The following is a 15,121-nucleotide window of genomic DNA, read 5'->3' on the forward strand; positions in this document are numbered from 1 at the left end:
GATGTTTCACTTAAAGACCAAGGGGCATGCTTAGCCTAGGGGTCAGTGCCTTCCTTGGGGAAAGGAGGGAACTGGTTCGAATCCCCAAAAGTGTCTTTTCAATTAAATTGATTTTTGAAAGACTGCACCCTATTAAAGTGCTTATTCGGCCCATGTGCAACCACCGAAGTGTTGTGACTGTTTGGTCCACATGCAAGACTTGGCGGGCCCAAGCATTGTGTCTGTTCAAGTCCAACACTTTACTTAATACACAAAATAAATCAAAGTGCACTTGTGGAATTTCAAACTCCTATCCTTTTATTTGAAACAACACATTATTACCATTGAACCAATAAATCTCTTTGATATAGTGGTTCATGAAAATAAATAATAACCCACATTCAATAAATTCAAATATGTAATATCACAATCTATAATAAATATAGCAATTCCCCACTTAGATTGCGATATTAAAATTTTAGTTAAATACTAATAACCTCAGCATACAAGAAGGTATATCTCGACTTAAACCTTCAATTAGTGTAACTATCTCAAATTCGTAACAAAGTCAATGGTGGCCTAGGTTTAAATCAAGACTCTATAGACTCGATACGTTAAGAATGGAAATACCACACACATGATTCTATTCAATTTTAGCGAGACAACTCACCAATTATTTGTACTAATCCAAGTGCTCCATCCCAACATTCATGAACATTTTATAAAAGTAAATCTTAAACTTTTGCTAGAAGTTGTCCCCACCTCTTATGTTCATATAGGTAAAGTTCATTTTTTGTCTCTGTTACTTTACACACTTATACAACTATTGAACTTCATTAAGAGTATAATACTCATCCTACAATTAGCGTAATAGCCGGCACTGACCATCTTGGAAGGGTTTCTCACATTAAATTAATTTCAGTATTATCCCAGCCACATAACTATAACTTGTGATTATCCATTAAATCTTAGACTATTTATTAATAGTGTAAGGTTTGGTTGCTATTATAGATGACTTTTTTTTTTTAAAAGAAAGGTTTCAAGTCCATTCCACTAGATGTACTATTCACCATATCTCTCGAGAGTCCTTTTGTGAAAGGATCCGCCAAGTTTTTACTTGATTGCACATATACAATAGTGATAACATATTCATGTCTCAAGCTAATATGTCTAAATTTTCCATTATAGACTTTACTATAAGCCCTAGACATAGTAGCTTCACTATCATAGTGCAAAGAAATGGCTGGCATCAGTTATGACCATAATTTTATGTCAAATAACATATTCATCAGCCATTCTTCCTTTTTGCCCGCTGCGGCCAAGGCAACAAATTCAGATTCCATTGTAGAATGTGAAATACATGTTTGTTTCTTTGAAGCCCATGAAACAGCTCCACTATCAAGGGTGAAAACCCAACTAGACGTAACGTTATTATCATTTGCACTAGTAATCCAACTAAAATCACAATATCCTTCTAGTACAATAGGAAAATTAGTATAATATAGTCCAAACAAACTAGTTCTTTTAGGGTACCCAATGACTCCACCAATTGCTTTCCAATGCTCCGTTCCAGGACTACTCGTATATCTAGAAAGTTTACATACTGTAAAAGAAATATTTGGCCTAGTGTAAGGCACTGCATACATTAAAATACCAATTACACTAGCATATTCTAAGTGAGCAACCACTCTACCAGCATTCTTAGTTAATTTAAATGAAAAGTCATATGGGGTATTTGCTTCTTTAATTTTTAAATGTTGAAATTTAAGAAGTATTTTCTCAACGTAATGAGATTGGCATAAAGCATAATCCCAATATATTTCTTTACTTTGACACCCAAAATAGTGTCAACTTCATTAAGATCCTTCATTTAACTTTGAAAATAAATACTTCTTAATTTCAGATATTCCTTCCATATTTGTTCCAAATATAAGCAAGACATCCACATAAAAACATATTATAACACCATAACAATTTGTGAATTTAGAATAAATACATTTATCAGTATTATTATGCCTAAATCCATGATATAAAATTACCAAATCTAATTTCTCATGCCATTGTTGTGGTGATTGATTTAATCCATATAATGATTTAATTAATTTGCAAACTTTCTTTTCTTGCCTATGCATAGCAAATCCTTCTGGTTGTTCCATGTACATCTCTTTATTTAGTTCACCATTTAGGAAAGCAATTTTAATATCCATTTGGTGTACAAATAAGTTATATATTGAAGCTAATGCCATAAGCACTCTAATAGATGCGTATCAAAATAGTCTATGCCTTCTTTTTGTTTAAAACCTCTGGCTACTAATCTGGCCTGAAAATATTGAAGAGACCTATCTGTATTGTATTTTCTCCTAAATACCCATTTACAACAAATAGATTTTGATCCAGGAGGCAAGTCTACTAAAACCCAAGTATTGTTTGACAATATTGAGTCTGTTTCATCATTTATCACCTCTTTCCAAAATGCAACATCTCCATAAGTCATAGCTTCTTTAAATTTTTTTTGGATCTCCTTCTATATTTAATAGAATGAGTCTCTTCTTTAAAACGTAATCTCCATTTCCTTCCAAAAGGAAAATAATAGCCTGAGATGACACAAAATCTGGATTCAAGTTTTTCCCTTTTCTAACTCTTTAACTTCTACTTGGTTCAGTCAATGTGTTAGGAATGATACAAATCCTTTTCAAACTCAAGTCAGATTTTAGTGTTTGAGTAAGATCTATTACTGCTTTAGAGTCATCATAGAATTTATCTTCAATAAATTTCACATCCTTTGATTCTACTATAACATTAGAATCCAAATCCAAAGTTTATATGCTTTCTTAGCATATCATACAAAAACACTGTTGATTGCCCTTGACCTAATTTTGTTCTTTCTGGGTCTGAAACTCTATATAAGGCTAAACAGCCCCATACCCTTAGGTATTCTAGATTTGGTTTTCTACCTTTCCATAATTCATATGGTGAAATTTTGAATTTCATAGAATGTATTCTATTATGCAAATAACATGCCGTGAGCAATGCTTCTCCCCACAAATTAAATGGCAATTTTACATTAAAAATCATAGCATTTAACATATAAGCTAGTATCCTATTTTTTCTTTTTGCTAAACCGTTTTGTTGTGGGGTATAGGGTGCACTAGTTTGATGTATTATACCATGCTCCTCGCAGTATAAAGAAAATTCAGTAAGAAAATATTCACCACCTCTGTCATTATTAAGTATCTTAATTTTCTTTTCCTTTTGATTTTTAACAACAGACTTATAAGATTTGAACATATTGAAAGTGCCATCCTTACTTTTCATTAAGTATGCACACGTATATCTTAAGAAATCATCAATAAAAGTAATAAAACATCTATTGCATCTCTAGTTAAAATACAATTTAGTTCACAAATATCAGAATGTACACGTTCTAATAATTGTGTATTTCTGTCTGTTTTAGAAAAATGTTTTTTCGACATTTTTGCTTGAATGCAAATTTCACATTTAGCACCATTTCCATGATTATATATAATTAAACTATGTTTATACATAAACTTTAAAAATTTAAAATTCAAATGTGCTAAACGATTATGCCACAAACTAGAAGACTCAACAATATAAGAAAAATCAAAACTTATTTTATGAATACTTAGTTTATACATCCTATTACAAAAGTACCATTTTCCAACAAACACCCCATTTGAAAAAAATTACATTATCAGACTCGAATTATTTTGACACCCTTCTTACAAAGCAAATTTGCAGATAAAATTTTTTTCTTTATTTTTGGGACATGAAGAACATTGACAAGAATAAGTTTTTTTTTCCAGACGTGAACTGAAGTTCCGCAGTTCATTTTCCCACAACTTTTGCAGAGTTGTGGTTTTTCATTAGTACTACATGTCCATCTGCTGCATCTTCATAATTTTTGAATTGACATTTCTGATTGCAAACATGAACTGTAGCACCTGAATCATACCACCAATTAGAAGACTCGGTTATTGTAGCCATATTTAACTCTGTAATCAAGCTAATATGCATTTCAGAGACCATGAGCACTATTTCTGATGTCTCATTTTCGATCAGATCTGCCCTATTGAGATTGCCACTTTCTTTCTTATATTTATTCTTATACCTACATTCATGCTTAAAGTGCCAATTCTTTCCGCAACTGTAACAAGTTTTTATTTTCTTGGACTTGTCACCATTGTTGAAAAATTCATTATATTTTCTCTTATTTGCTCCAAAAATACCTTGAAACTTATTTTTCTCATCAACGAAGTTCACTTTAGAGCCATTTTGAGAAAATAATTTCTTATCACGAATTCTAGTTTCCTCTTCAATTCATAAATGTTTTTGAATTTGCTCTATAGTGAAATCTTCTGTTGTGTGCATAAGTTTCTTTCTATAATTATTTCAACTTGGAGGAAGTTTGACAATAATAGCCCCAACTTGAAAAGGTTCAGAAACTTCAACATTAAGATCTCAAAATTTATTCACCAAAACTTACAATTTATGGACTTGATCCATAAAAGAAGTGTTATAATTCATTGTAAATTTAAAAGATTTCATAAAAAGGAATTTATCTGTACCTTACTTTTCAGTTCTATACTTGAATTCCAATGCCTTTCAAAACTCTTTTGTTGACTTGATTGATATCAACAAGTCGTAGAGACAATCGAAAAGTGTATTTAGAATGTGTCCTCTACATACCACTTCATCTTCTTCGCGCTTCTTGCATTCTGCCTTGATTTGATCATTATCGTCAGATTTGGGTTTTGGAAGTATCGGCAAATTCGAATCTAAAATGTAGGAAATTTTCATCAACTTGTCTTTCCAGTGAGTAAATTTTTCTTGATTGATTATCTTGAAAGTTGCCATATCAGATTTTGATCTCATTGCGATTATCACCTTAAAATTGTTGAAGCAATTGTGCAGATACAATAATCTAAAAAGATGAATGCAACTTTGAGGTTTGTAGAACACAATCTTTAATGTGATAATTGCCCCACTCCAAGAGTTTGGTACTGGGTTACAAACAATTCACCTCTAGGATACAACAAAGTCACAAACTATAGATAACAATTCTGAAGTTTTTCCTTCAAAGTTTTTTTACAAAATTGTGTAAGTGACTGAAAATATGAGAGAATGAAATGTTACAATTCGTGGATCTCATCCTCTATTTATAGAGAATGAAGTGACACCATGTGAAAGACTACCACTCTTAACTTGTGACTTTTCAACTAGCAGTTACTAGTTTAAAGGTCATGATATTTCACTTAAAGACCAAGGGGGCTTGCTTAGCCTAGTGGTCTGGTGCCTCCCTTGGAGAATGGAGGGCATTGGTTCGAATCCCCATAAGCATCTTTTCAATTAAATGATGCAGTGCACCCTATCAAAGTGTCTATTCAGCCCATGTGCAACCACCCGAGCGATGTGACTCTTTGAACCACGTGCAAGGCTTGGCCAACCTAAGCATTCTGTCTGTTCAAGTCCAAAAATTCACTTATTCCACAAAATAAATCAAAGTGCACTTGTGAAATTTTGAACTCCTATCATTTCATTTGAAAGGACACATCATTACCATTGAACCAATGCATCCCTTTGAGATAATGGTTCACGAAAATAAATAATAATCCACATCTAATAAATTCACATATTTAATATCATAATCTATAATAAATATAACATTATCTCTAATTAAGTCGATCCATACATGATTATTCTCGAAAGTTAAATGCCATCAGTGGCTTCTGTGCTTCATTCCTAAATGCCATATAATTTTTAGCTATATATATATAATCTGTACGTAGTACTAAATCCCAAAGTCGTCTAATATATATTGTAATGACTTCCAAGTAATCCGAGATATTTGGCATTGATTATGGTTTCAACCCGTCCAAAATTTCAAATTGTGTGAGGTCAACCTTTAGAATTCAGAGGTTTCAAACCGTTTGGAATTTCTTTTGATCACATGGTAAGACATGCTGCATGTTGAAACTTGCCGGGTGTGACGACATGATGAGTACCGTTGAAGATGACATGCAAGGGGATCATGACTTGCTAGAGTCTATTTACAAGAGTCATCATGTTCGTGTTATTTAGTTTATTTATTACGTTAATGTAAGGAGTCTTGGCGTCTAATTAATTACAAATTGCGTGTTCAAATAAGCTGGAGTCTTGTAAGTCTTGTCAAGTGGTGATCTTAATTAGAGTCATAGTATTAATTGGAGTTTAGGGTCTATTTACTTTTATTTTCATATTAATAGAAAGAATGAGAAGAATATTTATGATCGATCTTGACAAAAACAACTTTTAACGTCGATCAACGGGTGCTTAGGATTCTATTAAAAATCGTAAGAAGTTCAAGGTTCCTCTCAAACCCTACCAATTAATAATTCTCCCAAAAGCAAAAGGGATGCATGTGTCATGAGGTATTTGATCGTATTTTACCTTGGGATAATTATGTATGCAATTTATTATATATATAGGGATAATTAATAATAATTAGTTAGAATAATTTAAGATGATATTTATGATTTTATATTAGTTTTTACCCACAAAGGGAGTGGATTAATATTAAGAGTCTTTTAAATAAGTTAGGCAGTATTTGGCCACAGCTCGTTTGGATACTAAGAATATCTCAAGATATCTGTGAATAGTAATGAAATACTTTATAAATAATAATAAAACGTTCTGTGAATAATAGTAAAATAGTTTGAGAATATCTAAAAATAGATGAGAACAATTGTATTCCCAAATGAAGTCTAAATCTCCTTTGTAAGCTTTTATGAGACCATTCTTGTTAATAATAAAGGCATCAAACATACACCGAATCAATATCATGATGATCACCTAACTTTGTTAATTGGGAGGCATATGACCTCTTGAAGCGTCCTTATACAAAGAAGGGTTCTCTAATTAACTAACATATCTTGTTATATGTTCGAGTAATTGGGTACGTAACAATTAGTATTCAAAGTTAGGGGTGTAAAAATTAATTGGAAAACCGGCCTGAACTTGTGGAACCGGTCCGAGACAGGTTCCCTTAGTTCCAAAACCAGCCGGTACCAGTTCGGTTCTGGTTCTATGCTTTTTAGGACCTGACCGGTTCACTATATTATATATTTTAAATTAATTTTTTTTAATATTATATATAATTTATATATATAATAATATAAATTATAATTATATATAAGATAATGTTATTATAATTTATAACATGAAAATTTATTTGATCATATGCTTTAAACATAATATATATATATATATATATATTAATAACATTTTATGGCCTAATAAATTCTCAACATATTCATTTTGATAAATACATAATACATATTCTGGTTGGGCAAAGGTAAAATGTTTTTTCAGTCTGCGTATTTCGGAAGGCTTGCATTTTTTCGTGTTTCTGTTTTTGCCTAGGTTTTGCCTTCATGGGGGCACCCTCGGGCCTTTCGGCGTCATCGGCGCCTGTTGGGTCAGATGGTGGGACTGCGGGCGTGGAGGGGAGATGGGTGGGGGTTTCCTCCGAAATCCTATGCGCAGGCGGTAGCAAGATCAAATTATGCTCAGGGTTTTAAGATTCCGCTTCGATTGCTGATGGAGGTGGATGGAGAAATGGGGTTTATTTTCTCAGAGGCAAAGATGAGTAAGGCTGCAGAGGATCTTCAGTTTGCTTTGGTTTTGAAATTCCTTAGATAAAGACCATTGATTGATAGAGTGAGGCTAGCCATTGTGAAAACTTGTGGCTTGCTGGAGATCTCGACAGTGAGTTTTATGGACAATTATCATGTGTTAGTACAAATGGGTAGTGAGAGAGATTTCGTCCATGGCTGGGCAAGGAAAGGTCAAATAATAGATGGTTGCAGCTTTCAAATTTTGCATTGGACCAGAGAGTTTGATTTAAAGGCAGAACCAGCTTCGGCTGTTCAATGGGTTTTTCTTCCAGGATTGCCGATGCATTTGTATAGGAAAGATTGTCTCCAAGGTTTGGCTAGTCAATTTGGAAGGTATCTAGGTACAGATCACACAACGTTGGCCGATTCTAGAGCAACTGGTGCATGTATTTGTGTGGAAATTGATTTGTCGGCTGAGTTGGTTCAAGGTTTTCCGATCGTTGTGGCTAATAAGAAGATCTGGCAGCCAGTGAAGTATGAGAAATTGGGTTTTTATTGTGAGAAATGTAAGAGGCAGGGGCATACCTCGGTGGTTTGTAGGGTGGGATAACAACGCGGGATTAAAAACAGGGAGGAAAGAGTGGGTCCGGATAGAAATGAGGGCAAGAGAGAAATGTGGCGTGAGAAGAAGAAGGATCCTGTGGTGAATTTGTTGAAGCCACCAGTGGCGGAGGAGTTGCAGGAAGGCCAACCTAGTATATCAAGTCAAATTGAGAAGGGCAAAGAAATTGTTCGGGTGGAGGAGAATAAACCCGTGGTGAATGGTTTAGTTTGTATTGAGAAGGAAGGACCATTGTCTCAAGTGGGGAGAATCAGGGGGTAAGGATGTGGGTGTTGTAGATGAGGGTACTATAGATGGGCGAAATGAGGTGGTTGCGTAGGGACAGGAAAATAGTCCACCGCTTGTCTTGATGGGTTCTCCAGTTGTGGATTTCTTGGTCCGAGATGATGAGAATAGATTGGCTTGGGAGGTTGGAGGATCAACTAAGGCAATTGATGAGGTTTTGGCTTCAGAAGGAGGGGGAATGGAGTATATCGTGGAAGAGGAGCATCAATCTGATTAGGAAGTGGAAGGTTCATTAAATTAGATTGTGCAAGAGAAAGACTATGATTCGGAGAGTGGAAAAAAGGCATTGGCTTCCAGGTTGAAACATAATAGTGGTTAGGTACTCCGTCATTCTCAGTGGGTTTTATCCCGCCCTGCTAAAATGAATTTATGATTGATAACTTGATGATATGGAATGTGCGCGGAATTGGCACTTCTAAGTGTCGGTTAAAGAGCTTGGTTTCTTAATTTAAGTGTCCGATTATTGCAATTGCAGAACCATTTGTAGGGGAAGATAAATTGGCTGATTTGGCAAGGTTTTTGGGCTTTACCAATTTCTGTTCAAATGCATCAATGGATGGAAAATTGTGGCTTCTTTGGCAAGAGGAATTAATGTTGGATATGGTGGATATGACTGATCAGGTTATCACGGTTTTAATCACAAAAGGTAGTATGAAAGTGTTGCTGTCTTTGGTTTATGCCAAATGTAGGTATGTGGAAAGGCGTGAGCTGTGGAATTCTTTGAGGAGCACGGCTAGTGTTAACATTCCATGGTTGGTTGCTCAAGATTTTAACATTATTTGTAATGACGGAGAAAGGATAGGGGAGTGCCTAGACCATCCATTATGATGGATGAATTTAACGAGTGTATGGATTTTTGTGGATTAATGGATTTGCCAGTTAAGGGCAGATTGATGACTTGGTGTAATGGGCACCAGTAAATCCAATTGAGCCCAGCTACGAGCTTTTCTGGAATTCGACTTTTCTGGAAGCATTTTCGTCAGTATTTTTGGAGTGCTTGTCCAGGAAATCGTCGGATCATGCACATTTACTGATTAAAGGGCCGAGTGGTGTGGAGAGATATGGAGCTACGCCTTTTTTATTTCAAAACATGTGGTTGCAACATTCTTCTTTCTTGAAGGAAGTGGAGTTGATATGGAAAGAATCTGTAAGCGGGAAGGGTCTTCTGAAGCTTGCGGCCAAATTAAAGAAATTAAATTTTTTTTTGAAGAATTGAAATAAGAAGATTTATGGGCATGTGTTGTATTCCATTAAGGAGCTTGAGGAGAGGATTGAGCAAGTTGATTTTCAATTATAGTCGGGTTTCCAGGAAGAGTTAGAGATGGAATTGTTGGTTTTGAAGGCTGAGCTTAATTATTGGGAGCGCAATGAGGAGATCCGATTATCCCAAATTACCAAGAAAAAACGGTTAGAAGATGGAGATCAGAATTCTAAGTTTTTTCATGCAGTGGTCAATATGAGGAGAAGAAAGTCGATGATAACTTCCATGACACTCGCTGATGGGGTTATTCTCGGATCGCCAGAGGAGGTACACAGTGGGGCTGTTAATCATTTTAAATTTTTTTTTTGAATGGGGCAGGGGCAACTCTACAGGTTGATTTATCTTTGTTAGTGAGGCCAGTTATTTCAATCCAGGAAAATGAGGGACTTTGCGGACCACCATTCGAAAGGGAAGTGAGGGAAGCACTGTGGTCTATACCGAAGAACAGTAGTCCTGGGCCTGATGGATTTGGGTCGGCATTTTTTATGCACTGTTGGGATATTGTGAAAAATGAGTTGGTGGAGGCAGTAGAAGATTTTTTCTTGGGAGTTTCTTTGCCGAGATTTTATTCTTCTTCGTTCATAGTTTTGATTCCAAAAGTGCAGAATTCGAAGAGTTTTGACAAGTTCTGGCTAATTAGTTTGTGTTCAGTGGCTTACAAAAAAAAATCTTGGTGATGCAATTGACACTGTTTCTGCCCAGAATAATTTCTCCAGAATAGGGTGCTTTTATTCCAGGTCGTAGCATTTTTGAAAATATTTCTTTGGCTCAGGAAATGATTCAGTCGATCAATAAGAAGCATTGTGGAGATAATGTCATGATGAAAATAGATATGGCCAAAGTTTATGACAGAGTCAATTGGGATTTTTTAATCCATGTTCTTAAGGCTTTCGAGTTTACGGATAAGTTTTGCAAACTGGTGGGGCTGTGTATTAAAACATCTTGGTTTTCCATAATGATGAATTGGACATATAAGGGATTTTTTCAACCTTCAAGAGGACTACGCCAAGGGGATCCATTGTCGCCTTATTTGTTTATTTTAATGGAAGAGATATTATCTCTTTTGTTGCATAAAGGTTTTGCTGAAAATGAGATAGGGAGTTATGTTCATCCCCGTGGTGCTCCGCTAATTCCGCATTTGCTATATGCAGATGACTTACTAATTTTTTCTAATGGGGAAAGGAAGTCTTTAAGAGGTATTTCAAAAATTCTAGAGATTTATTCTGCTTGGTCTGGCAGTTGATAAACAGAGACAAGTCTTCTATGTTTTTCTCAAAAAAAAAAAAAAAAAAGTGCATCTCGATGTACAACTTTATTGAAAATGATGGGTTTTCTGGAAGGCAGCCTACCCATGTGGTATTTAGGGGCACCGGTAACTGATGGAAGAGTCAATTCTCGTATGCTAAACTCGTTGGTGGAGAAGGTGAAGAACAAAGTGGCTGGATGGAAGGGGAGACTTCTTTCTCAAGGAGGTAAACTGATTCTTTTAAAACATGTCTTATGTAGTATGCCAACTCATTTGTTAGCTGTCTTGGTTGTGCCAAAGATTTTGTTGGGAAAGTTGAATTCTATCTTATCGGGTTTCTTTTGGGGGGACTCTAAGAGAAAATGGTGCTCATGGGCATCCATGTGTAGGCCTATAGTGAAGGGAGGAATTGGTGTTAGAAGTTTTGAAGATATTTAGAAATCCTTGCACATGAAATTAGCTTGGAGAATTTTGTCTATAGAGAATTTATGGATAAAGTTTTTTAAAGCAAAATATTTTAGAGGAGACCAATGTACAGGAGCTGTGAGCAAGAGTACGGATTCCAGATTGTGGAAGTCCATATCCAAAATATTATCAGAAGTATTGGAGAATTTGATTATTAAGGTTAGAGAAGGAAATATTTCCTTTGGTTTGACAAATGGTTGTCGAATGGTCCTTTGGCTGTTTCTTTGATGCTGTGTTAACTCCAAAATTATTACTTAAAGAAGTTTGGGTGGATAATACTTGGGATGTGCAGTTGCTGGAAAATTTAGTAGGACATGATATGGCCGATGAAATAAGAGCTACTATCCCTTGTGGCAGTCGAGGTGGAGACACTCGGGTTTGGAAGCCATCCATTGATGGACGTTTTTCTACGGCTTCAGCATGGGAATTGATTAGATTGAAAGGGCCGAAACTAGAACTTCCAAAAAAAGCTTCAATTTTCATGTGGAAAGAAAAATTTAATTGCTTGCCTGTAGATGCACGGATTCAAGAAGTTGGTGTTTCTTTAGTATCAAGATGTAGTTGCTGTCAGATGGGTGCAATTGAAGATAGGGAACATGTATTGAACACGGGTGATATGGCTAATGTTTTATGGAAGAAGGCATCCCTTGAGTTGGGGGTAAATTATTTAGATTCATTAAACTGGTGGCAGCGGGTCATTTTTTGGTTTAGATGTGCAAGGAAGACTAGCCAAGAGGGGGTCATAATAGTTTTGTTGCCTATTTTGATATCATGGAAACTTTGGAGATGGAGATGTTTGGCTAAGATGGAAGGGAAAAAAGAATCAATTGAGAGTGTGTGGATATCCATCAAGAAATGGTTGAGTTTAATTTCTGGAAAACTGAAAAGGGTTGGCTCTGCATCAAGACTGGATGGGGAGATTTTGAAGGAACTTGGCATTCTTATAATCCATGGCAGTCGGCAGCGCCTAAAAGTAATTTTTTGGAGTAAACCAAGAGCTGGATGGGTTAAATTAAATGTTGATTGTGCTTGTAGGGGTAATTCGGGGAGTTGTGGAGGAGGTGGTGTTGTTCATAATGATGAAGGGAAATTAATTGTCGCTTTTGTAGTAAAATTTTCCTATGGTACCAACAATGAAGCAGAGCTTCGTGCTTTAATTCAAGGTTTAAAGATTTGTAAGGAGCTTGGTTTACAAAAGGTGCATATAGAATGTGACTCTCTATTAGTAGTGCGATGGTTGGAAAAATGTTTTTGTACAGTGTGGTATTTATGAGACTATTGGGAGGACCTCAAGGAAGTTAAATAGATTTTTGAATACAGGGTAACTCATCAGTTTTGCGAAGGAAATAAAGTGGTAGATTTTTTGGCAAGATTGGGGAAGGAGGGTATCAATTGTACATATAGGAACTCATATGAATTGCCTCGTCCAACGAGGGGATTGCCGAGATTGGACTATTTAGGGCTGCTGAGTATTGGAGAATAATTGGGGTATTACATTTGCATTTTTCTGTGACCTGGTTGGTTTTACGTGAGATAGGCTTGTTTTTGCTTTAGTTTGGTTGCTGTTGCTGGCAGATTGTATAGGAGTTAGTGGTTGGTTTTGTTTAATTGATTTTTGGATGGTTTGGTTTGTTTTTAAGATATTCTTCTGCCTTAAGTGAGGGTTTTTATTAATAATCTTGGGTAGAGGCCACTCTTGGACATGTGGCCTCGACTATTTCTTAAAAAAAAAAAAATACATAATACATTATTAATATTAATATACATTAGTATATTAATTACATTTTACTTTAATTAATTAGTACACTAATAATGTATATTAGTATATTAATTACATTTTATGCCCTAATACAAATACTATTAAAATCGGAAAACCGGAGTGAATCGGACCAAAACTGATAAAACCAGAGGTACCAGTTTAGGAGGGTAACTAGTGTGTAATCAATTTTTGAAAATGCCAAATCGGTGCATACCGGTTCGGTCCTAAATTTTGTTCAAAATCAAACCAGACCGGACTGGTTACACTTTTATTCAATGCCATATTGATCCCATACCAAATCCCATGGGAATTCAAACAATATATGTAGATAAACACGGCATTGGAACAAATAAGAGCCATAGATAAACAATACTACTCAACAATCCACTCAATATCGATCGACTTCATCAAATTTGAATTCGGCTCGATTCGTTTATTAAATGACCTGTCCACAAACATAAGATTATAATCAATTATTAAATTATAAAATTCGTATAAACTCGGCTCGACTTGTATAAGTTCCTAGAAACTTGAATAACTTTGTATTTATTATTATTTTTATAGTATTATCTCTATATTTATAATGAGAATGTTTAAAATATTTAAAGATATAAGAGGAAATCATGTTCCTAATACTAATCATGTTACTTGAATCATTATAAATCTAATAATTGATATATGTATATATAAACTTTATAAAGATATTAGCAAAAAGGCAAAATTTGTTTGTCAAAACTTGTAGATAAAGTTATAAAGTAAAATATAATTAACCTATTCTATCTATATGAACCAGCTCGTGAACAAGCTCAAACTCTCTCGAATATTAAATGAGTTATTCGCTAACACAAAATCTAGACTCGATGAAAAGCACGAGCTTGACTCATGTTCGAATAAGAATTAAACGAATGAGTCTTTACCATCCACTACTCGTTTGAACTTGACTCATTTACACCCTTAGCAAGCTAGTGGCTGTCCATTCAAAAGCAACAAATAACTAATGACAAATGATTTGTACAATCCTAGGATATATATATATATATATATATATATATATATATATATATAAGTCCCATGTAGTCCATTTGAAAAGAAGTGTAAAAGTGGGGTACACCTGGGACCCACATGAAAAGTACACATTTTCATTGTAGGCCTCACCTTTTTCAAAGGAACTATATATGACTTATACATGCTAGGATTGTATTTAGTAGTAATCATAATGAATATCTAAGAAAATAACTTTTTCCTCTACAGTAACTTGGGGTGGGCGTTGGGCCTATGTATCCAGCAGGCCTGCCCCTAGTCCGACCCTTGCCTGGGGCAGGCGGGGGCACTCGTTCTCACACAGAGGGGTACGGTTTTGTTTTAAAACCTTCCCCCCTCATCTCTTTCTCTCTCTCTCTTCCCTTTATGTTTTAAAGTCCTGTTTGGTCGCGATCGCAATCTCTGTGTGTGTGTGTGTGGAAGCTCTCTAATATCTTGCTATGGGCAGTGGGTGGAGTTGGTGGACAGCCTTGGGGGCAAATCCCCCATGGTATTAGGACGGGGGCATCCATGGGCCCAACTCTCTCTCTCTCTCTCTCTCTCTCTTCCCCCCCCCACACGCATGGGTCACTTGTCTTAGAGACGTATGAGGATGATATCAAGGATGATAAATGGCTCTTGGGAGACGTACGCGACGCCCACATAGTCATAGCCACCGCTACGGATTTTGATACGAATGCCACTTTGCTTGGAGCAAAGCACGGAGGCTTGGATGTGGGATTCCTGTGTTGGGGTCACATGATGACAGGTTTTGACGTGGACGTGGTGTTGAACCATGCATTGCGAATGTAGGCACGTAGGACTGATGTGTAGGAAGGATTGTTTTGAGCATAAACAATCTAGGAAAGTA

This window comes from Juglans microcarpa x Juglans regia, chromosome 5D (assembly GCF_004785595.1).
Source record: "Juglans microcarpa x Juglans regia isolate MS1-56 chromosome 5D, Jm3101_v1.0, whole genome shotgun sequence".
Classification (NCBI taxonomy): domain Eukaryota; kingdom Viridiplantae; phylum Streptophyta; class Magnoliopsida; order Fagales; family Juglandaceae; genus Juglans; species Juglans microcarpa x Juglans regia.